The sequence below is a fragment of the Rosa rugosa genome, chromosome 6 (assembly GCF_958449725.1).
Source record: "Rosa rugosa chromosome 6, drRosRugo1.1, whole genome shotgun sequence".
NCBI lineage: Eukaryota > Viridiplantae > Streptophyta > Magnoliopsida > Rosales > Rosaceae > Rosa > Rosa rugosa.
In genome coordinates, this window is record NC_084825.1 from 10357623 (window position 1) to 10370305 (window position 12683).

The window sequence follows — 12683 nt, forward strand, 5'->3', positions numbered from 1 at the left end:
AAACGCCAAACATACCTTATGGTTATGGATAACTACGTGGGCAGTTATTTCACAAAATGTGGAGAAAATTGCTCCAACTTTCTTTTTTTTATTTCTATTTTTTTTGTTAAATTTCTTTTCTTTTTCTGTTATTTTGTGAATTGGCCTTTTTGTCCTTTTTGAAAATTTCAATTCAAAGGTTTTTTTTTTTAATACTTGAGGGATATTTTGGTAAAAAAATTCTATTTTCGTTGACAAATTATCTTCTCTTAATAATGGTATAGATTGGTATCATTAACAAGATTAATGTCCACCCTATACATTAACAGGTAATAGACTTTCTACATCATAGGAATGAGTGAGTTAGTGTGTTCGAAACTATTGAAACTTCCTAACCAGTTTCCACTGAGTTAGTTCATTGAATTGGCATTAAACCCATTTCCCTTGATATAGAAATAACTTGCTCTTTTGGTAGTCTTTTGTCAAAGGATCCGCTATATTTTCCTTTGAACGTAATCAATGGAAATTGTTCTATTATTGAGTAATTGTTTGATGGAATTATGTCTTCGCCCTAGATGCCTTGACTTCTCATTATAAATTATACTTTTAGCTCTAGCTTATGTAGCTTTGTTGTCACAATATACACGCACTACTGTCAAGGGCTTAGGCCAATGGAATATCCTCTAGAAAGTTTCGAAGCCATTCCACTTCCTCTCCAGCCTTGTCTAAGGTTATAAATTCTGATTTCATTGTCGATCGTGCAATACACGTTTGTTTGGACTGTAACACCCCGTACCCGGAAATACTATCCCTTAACTTATTTGCATTGCATTTAGATATTTCAATTCATTGTATCATTAAATTAGCCTTCTTAATAGGAAGTTATTTTTATGGAGTTTCAAAAATTATTTTCTTAGCATGGAAAAATAGAGCATGACAATACGAGAGTGTAGGCGCAAATGGTTCGTTTAAACGGAGTTGTAACAAGAAAGTTATGAGTATTTTCGTGTAAGGGGCGTTTAGGTCTTTTCAGCTTACCCTACCTTAATTAAATCAGACTTTCTCTTCCTCCCCATTCACTTCTTTCACGTTGAAATAGTGGAGAGAGAGAGAGAGAAACACGAGCTAGCCACCACCGCCCACCTTTTTCAGTCGCCGGCGCCGATTCCAGCCACAATTCTTACACCATTCTCTTCCTCTCTTCATGGGCTTTCTATTGATATATGTTTCAAGACCTATCATCAAGTGTGCGCGACGAATCGAGGGAGAGAAGATTGAGTGATTTTCCGGCTATTTTTCAAATTCCGACCAAACCGTCGACATTTGGAGAAACCCCAAGGTATAAAGTTGTTCATTACCTCATGGGCTTTCTTTTGAGTATAGTATTGCATATATATTTGAGGAGTTTGGAAATTGAAATTCCGGCCACCATGAGCCACGGCGGCTCTGCCGCCTCCGGCGGCCTTTCATGGCCATTTTGAGTGTTTTTGAGCGTTATTATGCTTCCTAGAATGTGTTAGTACTAGCCCAAGTATAATTGTTGAATTTTGGATGAGGAATTAGAATTTGGTGTTGGGAATAAATTGGGGAAAATTGTTTTTGGAGGTGTTGGAGTTGGAGGGAAGTTAGTAGAAGAGACTTAAGATAATAAGAAGACTTGGGTGACTTTACGTCGAGGAGAGGATACGATTTCCTAGGATGCATTCACGTTTCTTTACTTAGTTTATCGGGATTGAGCTTAATTTATTTATAAATTATTATTGGCTAGGTAATCCGGTTGAGCAAGCTTCCGAGGACATTCCCGAAATGGGACTCACCTAGTCACCCTTCATTGTGAGTTGGACTTTGTTTTAAAGAAATGCATGCAATTACTTCGATTTTTTGATATTTGATTTCCTTAATTACCTATTTATTATTCAAGAAGTTTATTGTGATTTCTCGTAAATTAATTGTTGTGGTCATTATGAAATTTTATAATTTATGTTCTGAAGCAAATTGCTTATTTTTGGGAAAGAAAGAAACTTTTCAAATGATCTATTAGATATGAAGTTTTAAATGTTGTTACGTGTACGAAAAGAAAGAACCTTCTATTTTGGCAAAATAAATTGGATTTCAACTTACCTTACGAGTACCCAACCCCAGCAAGATACAGCGATACTTCATCAGTTTTCCGGTTACGTGCACGTATACCCTCATGCTCTACTTGTGTACCGGCGGACGCACAAGTGTATGACCAGCTCCCCCGCTCTGCCTGATGCGCACAGGTGTACGATCAGTTCTTCCCCCTCCCCCGCTCTGCTCATGTTGAGTTCGCTCGGCATGAGTGTATGACCAGTTGTCCGCCACGCTCTGCCTATTTTGATTTAGATCATTGTAGGTGTATGACCAGTTTTTGGGTACAAGTTTGGTAATGCTTTGTAGTTTTGGAAGTTATGCAAAATGCTTTTGGACTGAGTTACTCCCCAGTTATTATTTCAGTTTTCTTATGAGACATTACTAAAGCAAAGTGCTTATTTTGTTACAAGTTTATCTTATAAATGGGTATGTGAAAGTATTCGTGACTTATAACCTTTGAACTTGTCTTTTTACTATAAGTGGTCAATTGCATGCCAAAGGTTTACGAAAGAGAAATGATTTGAAGAAAAATAAGATTTATCAAAAGTAGTTTCAAATACTAAATTATTTGTGTCCTCTCACTGAGCTTGTCTCACATTTTCTATGTTTTTCTCGGGGCTCTTTGGATTTCCATTTTGCTCAGGTGGTAGATTTTGCTCATGAGGTCGGACCGCACCACGTTGAGACATTCTCCTTATCCACCTTCATCCATCTTGACTTGTAGGATTTGTTCTCTTTCGTACTCTTACATTTCTTACTTAATTGGACCGTGTAACTTATGATCTGATGTAACCATAAATTGAGTATTGGATTCCTAAGTAGTAATTGTTGGGCTAGAACCCTCGTATTTGGTTGGTGGTGGATGTTTTTGTGAAGGACAGGATGTCCTATTTGGAAGTTATTGGATATTTATGATATTAGAAGTATATTATTGGATTTAAGGTTCTTGGGTAGTCCATTTTTAGGGGAGGTTATGTCGAATTTTCGATAAAACCTTTCTCTAACTTGGTCTATACAGATCCACCCCGGATTCCACCTTGGAATCCGGGAGCGGGTCTGTCAAGTAGGTTAGGTTTCCACTGAGTTAGTTCATTGAACCAATTTTCCTTGATGTAGAAATAACTTGCTCTTTTGGTAGGTCTTTTGTCAAAGGATCCGCTATATTTTCCTTTGAACGTAATCAATGGAAATTGTTCTATTATTGAGCAATTGTTTGATGGAATTATGTCTTCGCCCTAGATGCCTTGACTTCTCATTATAAATTATACTTTTAGCTCTAGCTTATGTAGCTTTGTTGTCACAATATACACGTACTACTGTCAAAGGCTTAGGCCAAAATGGAATATCCTCTAGAAAGTTTCGAAGCCATTCCACTTCCTCTCCAGCCTTGTCTAAGGTTATAAATTCTGATTTCATTGTCGATCGTGCAATGCACGTTTGTTTGGACAATCTCCATGACACGGCTGCTCCTCTAAGTTAAATACATATCCACTTGTTGATCTTGATCTGGTGCTATTGGAAATCCAATTAGCATCGCTATATCCTTCCGACAGGGCTGGATATCTCTTATAGTGTAGATCATAGTTTATGGTATGTTTTAAATACCTTAATAGTCTAACTAGTGCATTCTAATAATCCTTTCCAGGATTGCTTGTATATTGGCTAAGTTTACTAACCAAAACTGCAATATCCAATCTTGTTCTATTCATGATATACATTAAGCTCCCAATCACTTGTAAATATCTTAATTGAAATATTCCTTCACCTTCATTTTTCACTAGTCTAGTATTTGGGATCAAAAGGAGTAGTAATAGGTCTATCTTCAAAGTGACCAAACTTCTTCAATACATTTTCCTCATAGTGAGATTGAGTAATGGATTAACCATTATCATCTCTATGAATTTTAACACCGAATATTACATCTTCTCTGCCCATATCTTTCATATCAAAGCATGAACTCAAGAATTTCTTTGTCAAATTAATTACATCGTTTTTTGTACCCATGATGAGCATAACATCCACGTACAAACATATAATGACACATGAATTATTTTGATAATATTTCATGTATACACATTTATCACATTCATTTATTTTGAAACCATGTGAAAGCAATGTATTATCGAATTTTTCATTCCATAGTTTGGGTTCTTGTTTTAATCCATACAAGGACTTCACAAGTGTACAAACTTTGTGCTTTTGACCTTTAACCACGAAGCCCTCTGGTTGTTCCCTATGCACTTCTTCCTCTAATTCACCATTTAAGAATGCAGTTTTTACATCCATTTGGTGATCAAGTTCCCAAGTTGAATACAGATGCTATTGCGGTTAGCATTTTTATGGAAGTGATTCTAGAAACATGTGCATATGTATTAAAGAAATGTTGCCCTTTCTTTTGATGGTATCCTTTAGCTACTAAACGAGCCTTATATTTGTCTATAGTACCATCGGGCTTTAATTTCTTCTTGAAAATCCATTTAAAACCAATTGGCCAATTGGTTTACTACTAGGAGGTAAATCTACCAATTGCCATGTATTATTATGCGCGCATGAGGATTCCATTTCACTATTAATTGTTTCCTTCAAAAAATGAGCTAGCTTCCGGAGATGGCATAGGCATTTTATAAGTTTGTGGTTCTCCTTCGGTTATATAGGTCAGGGAATTGGGTCCAAAGTCTTTGGCAACTCTTGTCCTCTTATTAGCTTTGATAAGGAATCCATTAATGCACAACAATGAATTGCATTTACCTCATCTTGATCACCTCTTTATTTCTCCGATTATCAGTTACTAGTATCAACAGTTGTCAACTGTATTGATTTGTGTTCATTGTAATTGCTCATCTTTAGGATCTAAATTAATCATCAGTCATGTATATAAACTGACACATATCAATGAGAATATATGAAAAAAAAAAAATTCTCCCAAATCTTCTTTATGGTATCAGAGGCCTCTGTCTAAATGACATCCTCTCTTCTTATCTCCTTTTTTTTTCTCCCTCTCAATCCCATGGCCACTCCCACCAACACCACTACATCAAATTTTCTCGTCATCAAACTAGACAGAACTAACTACTCATTGTGGTTAGCCTAGATAACTCCTCTACTCAAAAGCCGAAATCTCATGGGTTTTGTTGACGAAATAAAGCCTTGCCCTAGTGAGTTAATTGGAATGAGGATAGTGAGTTAATTGAGACCGTGAACCCAGCAATGAAGAATGGATAGCTATTGATCAAATGATCCTAGGATGGATCAATGGCTCCCTCACGCCTTCTGTTTTTGCCACCATTTCCCGTTCCATTGCTTCACACACCACCTGGACATCTTTTGCTCAAGATATGCTTCTCAAAATCACAACTACATTCTCTAGCTTTGTGGCAACCTGCTCCGCACCACTAGAGGTGATCTGTCCATCTCTGATTACTTGGACAAAGTTAATCAGATTGCTGATACACTTGCCTTATCTAGGCATGTCATTGATGTGATGCCCCGGAAATTCGTATTTATTTTCCGAGGATTTTCCGGAATTTAATTTGTGGTTATTAGACGGTTTTGTGGCTCGTGGATGGAGCGGAAGTGTTTCGGACGAATTAATTATTTGAAAAGTATGACTTTAGGGGATTGCAAAGGTTGACTTTTGATACATTGAGATTCTTCGAAAACTTCCTTCACGAAAGTTGTAGAGCGCGTCGATACGAGTTCGTGGATATGTGGAATGCGGAAATCGGAGCTCGTATGAGAAAGTTATGGCCATTGGAATAAGTTTCCATTTTGGTATAAATAAGGAATTTCCGAAAATATTTTCATAAAATCCCATTTCCTTTTTCGGAAACTCTCCTTTCTCTCCGTTCTCTCTCCTCAGCCTCCGCGCGACCCGACCCGAGTTTTCCGGCCGTTCCTGACGTCCGCCGGCGACGAAACTAACGCAGACGTGATCGCCACCATCTCGCCGTCCTCCCTCTGGTGCTTGACGGCGACGGAGACCATCGGAAAGTGGAGATCGGAGGAGCTACAGTTGACGTAGTCGGATCCTGTCGGATTTTCTCAGTTTCCGGCGACTTCTCGGCCGATCCTTCTTAGTTTTGGAATGTCCTCCTCCTTCTTATCATCCTCATACCCGCCTTGAGAGACGATTTTGCGTGTGGAGTGGAAGATCAAGGGTTGAAGATCAGTGGTGCACAGTGAATCTGGAGCTTGATCAGACGGCAGCGATTGGCCTATCTTGCAAGCTTGATCTAGGACGATCTAGGCTGAACCAGACTTAGCTCCAGGTATGAAAGTTGCTCTACTCTTCGTGATGAACTTTTCTGGTTGGCTTGATTGTTGTGGTTTTGAGTTTTGGCCGGTGTTGGTTGTGGTGGTTGCACCGCCGACTGTGGCGGCGTTTTGGCGGCCTTCCGGCCATGTAAGGGATAGTTTCTGGTATTATATATATCATCTACTCATCGATACGAGCGTTTCGATATATAATACGCAATTTTTGGAGATCGTATGATTAAGTTGTGATTTTTACGGTTTCGGACCGTTTGATGATTCAATTTGTGAGGATTTGAGCGTCCGATCGACTTGTGAATTTGACATATCGATCGTAGAAGTATTCCGGAGACATTGGGTGGTCTCAGATGTGGTTTCGCCTCTATTGGCGTCACTTTGGGAATTTTGGTTCGATTTAGGGTTTCGAACGTTATTCCTTGTGTTTCATTGACTGTATCAAGGCTGTACTTTCCTTAGGTACTTGACGAAGTATTCTTGGACGGTTAGTTGGTGGTTAGGCTGCTTTGTTCTATATTGAAGACGCAGGGGGAGTTTCGAGGTGAGTAATCTCACAAGGTTCATTTACGAACGGAATTACCTTTATCGTTTTGAGAGTTATTGATTTAACTGCAAATTATAGTTGGTATTAGTAGGCATTCCTGAGCGGATGACTACAATTATATATTTATGTGAAATATATATGTTTTGGTGGATTTGTGGATTTATGAAAACAATAGGCAGGAATGATGCATTTTATTGTTTTGGGTTGTGGCTAAAACAAATTATTGTGGAAATGTTGATTTCGATTGGTTTTGAAAAGCGTTGAGATTTGTGTATGAAAACAATATGCATGGAATGATACTTTTTATTGTTTTGTGTTATCGCTTTTCGGAAAACAATGATTATGGAAATTTTGATTTCGATTGTTTTGAAAAGCGTTGGGATTTGTGTAATGTTTTTGAGTCCTGTGCGACTGCTTTAACGTTTTGCTCCAAGGGACTGTGCGGCCCGAGGATCGAAGGTCTATGACCTTGGGCAGAATATCAGGTAATCACGTCTTTGGCCCGACGAGTGGTTGCGTTTTCAGGTAGAGCTCTAGTCTGTCTGCCATATAGGTAATTTATGGGGTAACGGGAATTGGTTATTGATAACTCATGACATTACGTGTTTTTAGGGAACAAGGTGTGAGTTGCTTCCTTATTAACGGTTTTTAAGGGGACAAGGTGCAAGTTGTTTTCCTTATTAACGATTTGATAGAAATCAAGGTGTGAGTTGCTTTCTATGGTACGATTTGGTACGATTGATAGAAATCAAGGTGTGAGTTGCTTTCTATGGTACAATTTGGTACGATTGATAGAATTCAAGGTGTGAGTTGTTTTCTTTGTTATTTTGATAGAAATCAAGGTGTGAGTTGCTTTCTATGGTACGATTTGGTACGATTGATAGAATTCAAGGTGTGAGTTGTTTTCTATGTTATTTTTGATAGAAATCAAGGTGTGAGTTGCTTTCTATGGTACGATTGATAGAATTCAAGTGTGAGTTGTTTTCTATGTTATATTTGATAGAAACCAAGGAGTGTGTTGTTTCTATGTTTCGTTTTAAAAGGAACCAAGCTGTAAGTTGCTTTCTTTTATTTCGATTTGAATGGAAATTAAAGTGTGAGTTATTCTCCTTTATTTCGTGTTTTAAGGGATCAAAGCGTGATTTGGTTTCTTGATTGAAACGTGCGGGGTTCATCCCGTGATTTTGTGTGAGTTGTTTTGAGTTACTCATACGGGCTTGCAAAAGCTTACCGGGTTTGTTGTGTGATAACCCGGTGCACTATTCAAACGGTGTAGGGGTTAATCCTGCAGGTCAGGGTAATCGTGGCTGAAGCTAAGGTAGCTTGTTGGCAGCAGAACTGGTAGGAAGCAAATTTGATTGGCTTTGCCATTGTTATGACTTCCGCTATGTAGTAAACTCTGAGGAGATTTTACGTTTTATCTTGTTGTTGACAATTTAATTCGTAAGCTTATGTAATATATGACTCTGTGGGCGGGTCAATATTGACATAGTGGGTTCAAGGCATCAATACGTATGTAGTTTAAAGGGAAAAAGTTTCTAGGTGCTTGGTATTGATGGTTGAACGATCACGCATATGTAATTATGAGATTATATATCGATTTTTATTTGTGTTAAAAATCAGGGGCGTGACAATTGATGACTCTAACTTGATTTCTATCATTATGAACAATGTTGGCCCTCTCTATGAGAACACTATTAGCTCTGCCCAAACTCGTGAAATGCCAATTATTTATGATGCTCTTGAAGTATTGTTTTTGGGTGCTGAAAGTCGCCTGAAGAAGCAGGCTCTTGTTGGCTTGGAGTCAACTCCCACTGCTTTCTTAACTCACAAAAATTAGGTTGGTGGATCTCGTAGACGTGGAACATTCTCTAGATCTCAAAGAGGCCACCCCAACACTTATGGTCACGGATCCTTTTCTGGTCCTTCCACTTACAGCCATGGCTCCAGCTCTCGATTTCTAGCTCGTGATGGTTCTATTCTTGGTCCTGCTCTATCTAATTGACCTCCCTCTACTTTTGACTCTTGTGACCCATGCCAAATCTACAAACGCAATGGTCATACAACACTTGCTTTCTTCCATAGACTCAACATGGTCTACAAAGGTTGGACTCCAAGCTCTCGTCTGTCTGCCATGGTTGCTACTATGACTTCTCGCCATGATCCCTCTGCTTGGCTCCTTGACATCGGCTCCAACACTCACATCACTAATGACCCTCATAACTTAACAGATTCACGAGAATACCATGGCTCCAACACCATTGGTGGCGTTGTCTCCGGTCAAGGTTTGCAAATTTCAAAAATTGAAAATAGCTCTCTACCTTCTTTCCACTCTCCTATCACTCTTCATAATGTTCTTTATTGCCCACATGCTTCTGCCAATATATTGTCAGCTCATAAATTACTCTCTGATAACTCTTATTATATTCTAATGTTTCATAATGCCTTTTATGTGAAGGATCTGAGTTCAGGGAGGACGCTTTTGGAAGGTCGGAGTAATAATAGATTTTATCCTGTCAATAATGGTTCATCGTCATCCAATAATTCGAGTCTTTTTACTACTTTTTTAGCAAATCGAGTTGCTGTGGATGTGTGGCACTCTCGCTTAGGCATCCATCAACACAAATTCTTCGTCATCTTGCATCTAGGATTTCATTGTTAGACAATCATCCTTTATCAAAATGTCATTCGTGTCCATTGGGCAAGTCCACTAAATTGCCCTTTTGTTTGTCTGAGTCTATGTCTACCTTTTTTTTTGAATTAATTCATAGTAATGTATGGACCTCTCCTACTCTTTCAATTCAAGGTTTCAAATATTATGCTGTGTTTGTGGATGATTTTTCACGATATGCTTGGTTGCTTCCCATGAAAGCAAATCTGAGGTCTTTACCATCTTTGTAGCCTTTTTTACTTACATTGAAGATCAATTCTCCACAAAAATAAAAAATATCCAAATAGACGGTGGGAGTGAATACACTAGTCATGCATTCAAACAATTTTTGCTTCAAAAAGGCATTCATCATAGACTCTCTTGCCCACATCATCCTGAACAAAATGGTTTAGCAGAACGTAAACATCGCCATGTTGTCGAAATAGCGTTAACTGTTCTTGCTCATTCTTCGGTCCCTAACACTACTACAGAAATGAGTTTCGTAGACACCGGCCCAAACTAAACAATGACGCATTTTTTAACCAACGTCCTTGTAACCCAATAAGGACGCTTAAAATTTTGAACAGCACGGCCCTTAGCTATAATGATAAATGTTTAGAATCCTTCTCTCCTTTCGAGACGTGAACAAAATAAACAAAGAAAACTGAAGAGCCCCTTCTGCTCTCCACTTCGTCTTCTCCGGTTCTCTCTCTCGATCGAGTGAGAGCTGTATTCATGAAATCACCGCCGATTCCTAGATCAGCGACCATTCAACATCGAATCCCTTGTCATCTCCGTGTATGCATAAAACCTTCTCTTCTGCACACACATGCTGCCAAATCCCCTGTTTGTTTCTGGCAATATCTTGTCCCTCGCCCTCCGCCGTTTCTCTTTCAAGGATTTATTTTTTCTTTTTCTTCTTTTCTGGAAATCTTTCGATCTGTGTGAAGTCACTACTGAATTGTTCTTTTTTTTTTTTTTCTAGGGTTATATTTTCTTTTTTGGTTTTGTGACTAATTTTGTTTGATTGATATCTGCAATATCGTTTTTTCTTTATTTTGGTTCTAAGTGTGAAGTGGTTTGAATGGGCATAAGAATCTTCTAGAGAAACTAATCTGGGATCCAACCAGATCTGAGAGCTTTGGTGCTTCAAAAATTTTAGATATTATTTTAAATGAGTTTGCAGATTTTGAATTAGGGATTTAAGTTTTTGGTTGAGAAAAAGTTCATGGTCGGTGATGTGAATGAATTGAGACACCTACATCTGCTAAACTTGTTTTCTGTCGTTTCCGCGGCAGGTTTCAGCTAGAGAAAATGGAGCAGCAACTTGAAAAAATTCTTGATTCTGTACAGGTATTTGTTAAATATGTTCTTTCAGGGTGTGTATTTGATAGCTACAACATAATCTTGTTGTGTAATGTTTTTTGCTTCTCTGTTCCCTGTTTTCATATGTGATTATCCCAATCCTTATAGTAGATATAGGTTGAGGATATGATTTCAATGTTATTGGGAAATTAATCAAGACTTATCACTATCAATATGATCAAATCTCCTAAGAATTAGGAAATTAGACTGTCAGAAACTTGCTTTCATATAGGTGTAATCTCTTATTGAAATATAAAATTCTGAGTTGCACTTTGTTTCGTTGAGCCATTGTCATATTTCCATCTTGTTGCAGTGATTTCTTCTACAAATATGTATGAGTGGTTTTCCTCTCACTATTCAAGAATTTTGTATTTGCGATTCATGTTATTTAAACTGGTGTTTGGGAACAGGTTGATTCAAAGAAGTTTGGAATGCTGGCAAATTGGCAGCGGGATTTCACCATGGAAAATATATTGATGCAGCTGAAGAAGGAAATGACAGCCTCACACATACTTAAAATACCAGCTGCTGAAACTTGTTAGATATTCTACGTACTAATATTAGGCTTCAGACTCAGGTTTGTTTTACTGTATAATCTTGAGTATCCTTATAATTTAAAGTTCGAGACCAAGTAAAGGTAGCTTTTCTGTTCTTTATTTAATCATTGTTTTTTTTTTTTTTTTTACTTGGCAGAACACATGCTCAACTTAAGTTGCTAGTAGCTGCTGGCATGTTTAAATGTTAAAGTTTTTAACAGGTAAAGTAAGGAATGTTTGTATTTTGATTATGGCTTATTGGTTTACTCTACAAGTAAGGAATGTTGCGTGGCTCTGCATGATTTAGATGCTTGTTTGTTTTGATGTGGACATCCATATGTGGTTGCAATGTTGCATCTATTAAGTTTTGGATTAGGATGCTGCTATGTAGTATGTTTTGTAATTTAATCGATTAATAGTAGTGTTATATTGCTCAGTTGCACTAATGTAAAACTTTTGATATCAGGTTGAGGACTATCAAAAGAAAGATCAAAAGGCCAATAAAGTACATTAACTACCGGGATTATACACGGTAATTACTTTTGCTTATGTCCTAAGTTTGGGATCATAGAGATTACATTTCGAAATATGACTGCTCTACAAGGGCAAATCACATAGTTCCAGATGGAACTTTGTTTTGCTTCTTTCTTTTGCCTCTGCCAAAATTCATGATTTGCCTTAAGAAAATCTGTCTTAGTTATTATGGTATAGGTGATATGTGGGCTGAGTTTCAAATAAGTTTATAGCTTAGAAAATGGAATCAATAATACCGTGGCTGGACAGTATCACTGCACAAAAGAGAAACTGTAATGCATTATTTTTAGTTTTGATTTGTTTATTTTGTTTAACTTTTCACCACTCAATTTTTTAACCTCATTCAAGTGTGACTACTATATCGCTATAATGGTGGAATGCTGAAATTACTTTGCTATTTCTATTCTCAGAGAGCTCAAGCTAAAAATGAATTCCAGCTATAACTATAGTAATCAGTAATCACCCTTCACAGAAATATTAGTTGAGTAATGCTTTAAAACATGATGATACCACAGTTATTTCGTTCACTTCTTATTTTCTAATTTGGACTTTCTGGAGCAAATACTGAATTGTGTTAGATAGTTGGGACAGTAGGATAGTTAATTAGCTGAGGAGAGATTCATGAAATGGGGTTAAGTTTCAGCTCTAAGCAATATCCATGTTTTATGTCTATTCTGTGGTCATTTTGTGA

The 12683-nt window shown here is 37.6% G+C and overlaps 2 long non-coding RNA genes across 2 annotated transcripts; both read left to right on the forward strand.

Annotated features, from left to right (window-relative positions):
• The first annotated feature begins 1071 nt into the window (after positions 1 to 1071).
• On the forward strand, positions 1072 to 3030 carry LOC133718295 (uncharacterized). Its single transcript, XR_009850227.1, has 3 exons — positions 1072 to 1318; positions 1748 to 1812; positions 2738 to 3030. It is a non-coding gene; the product is annotated as an uncharacterized LOC133718295 (long non-coding RNA).
• A 7038-nt stretch (positions 3031 to 10068) lies between these two features.
• Positions 10069 to 12102, forward strand: LOC133718216 (uncharacterized). Its single transcript, XR_009850157.1, has 4 exons — positions 10069 to 10910; positions 11333 to 11499; positions 11616 to 11679; positions 11925 to 12102. It is a non-coding gene; the product is annotated as an uncharacterized LOC133718216 (long non-coding RNA).
• Positions 12103 to 12683: the final 581 nt, after the last annotated feature.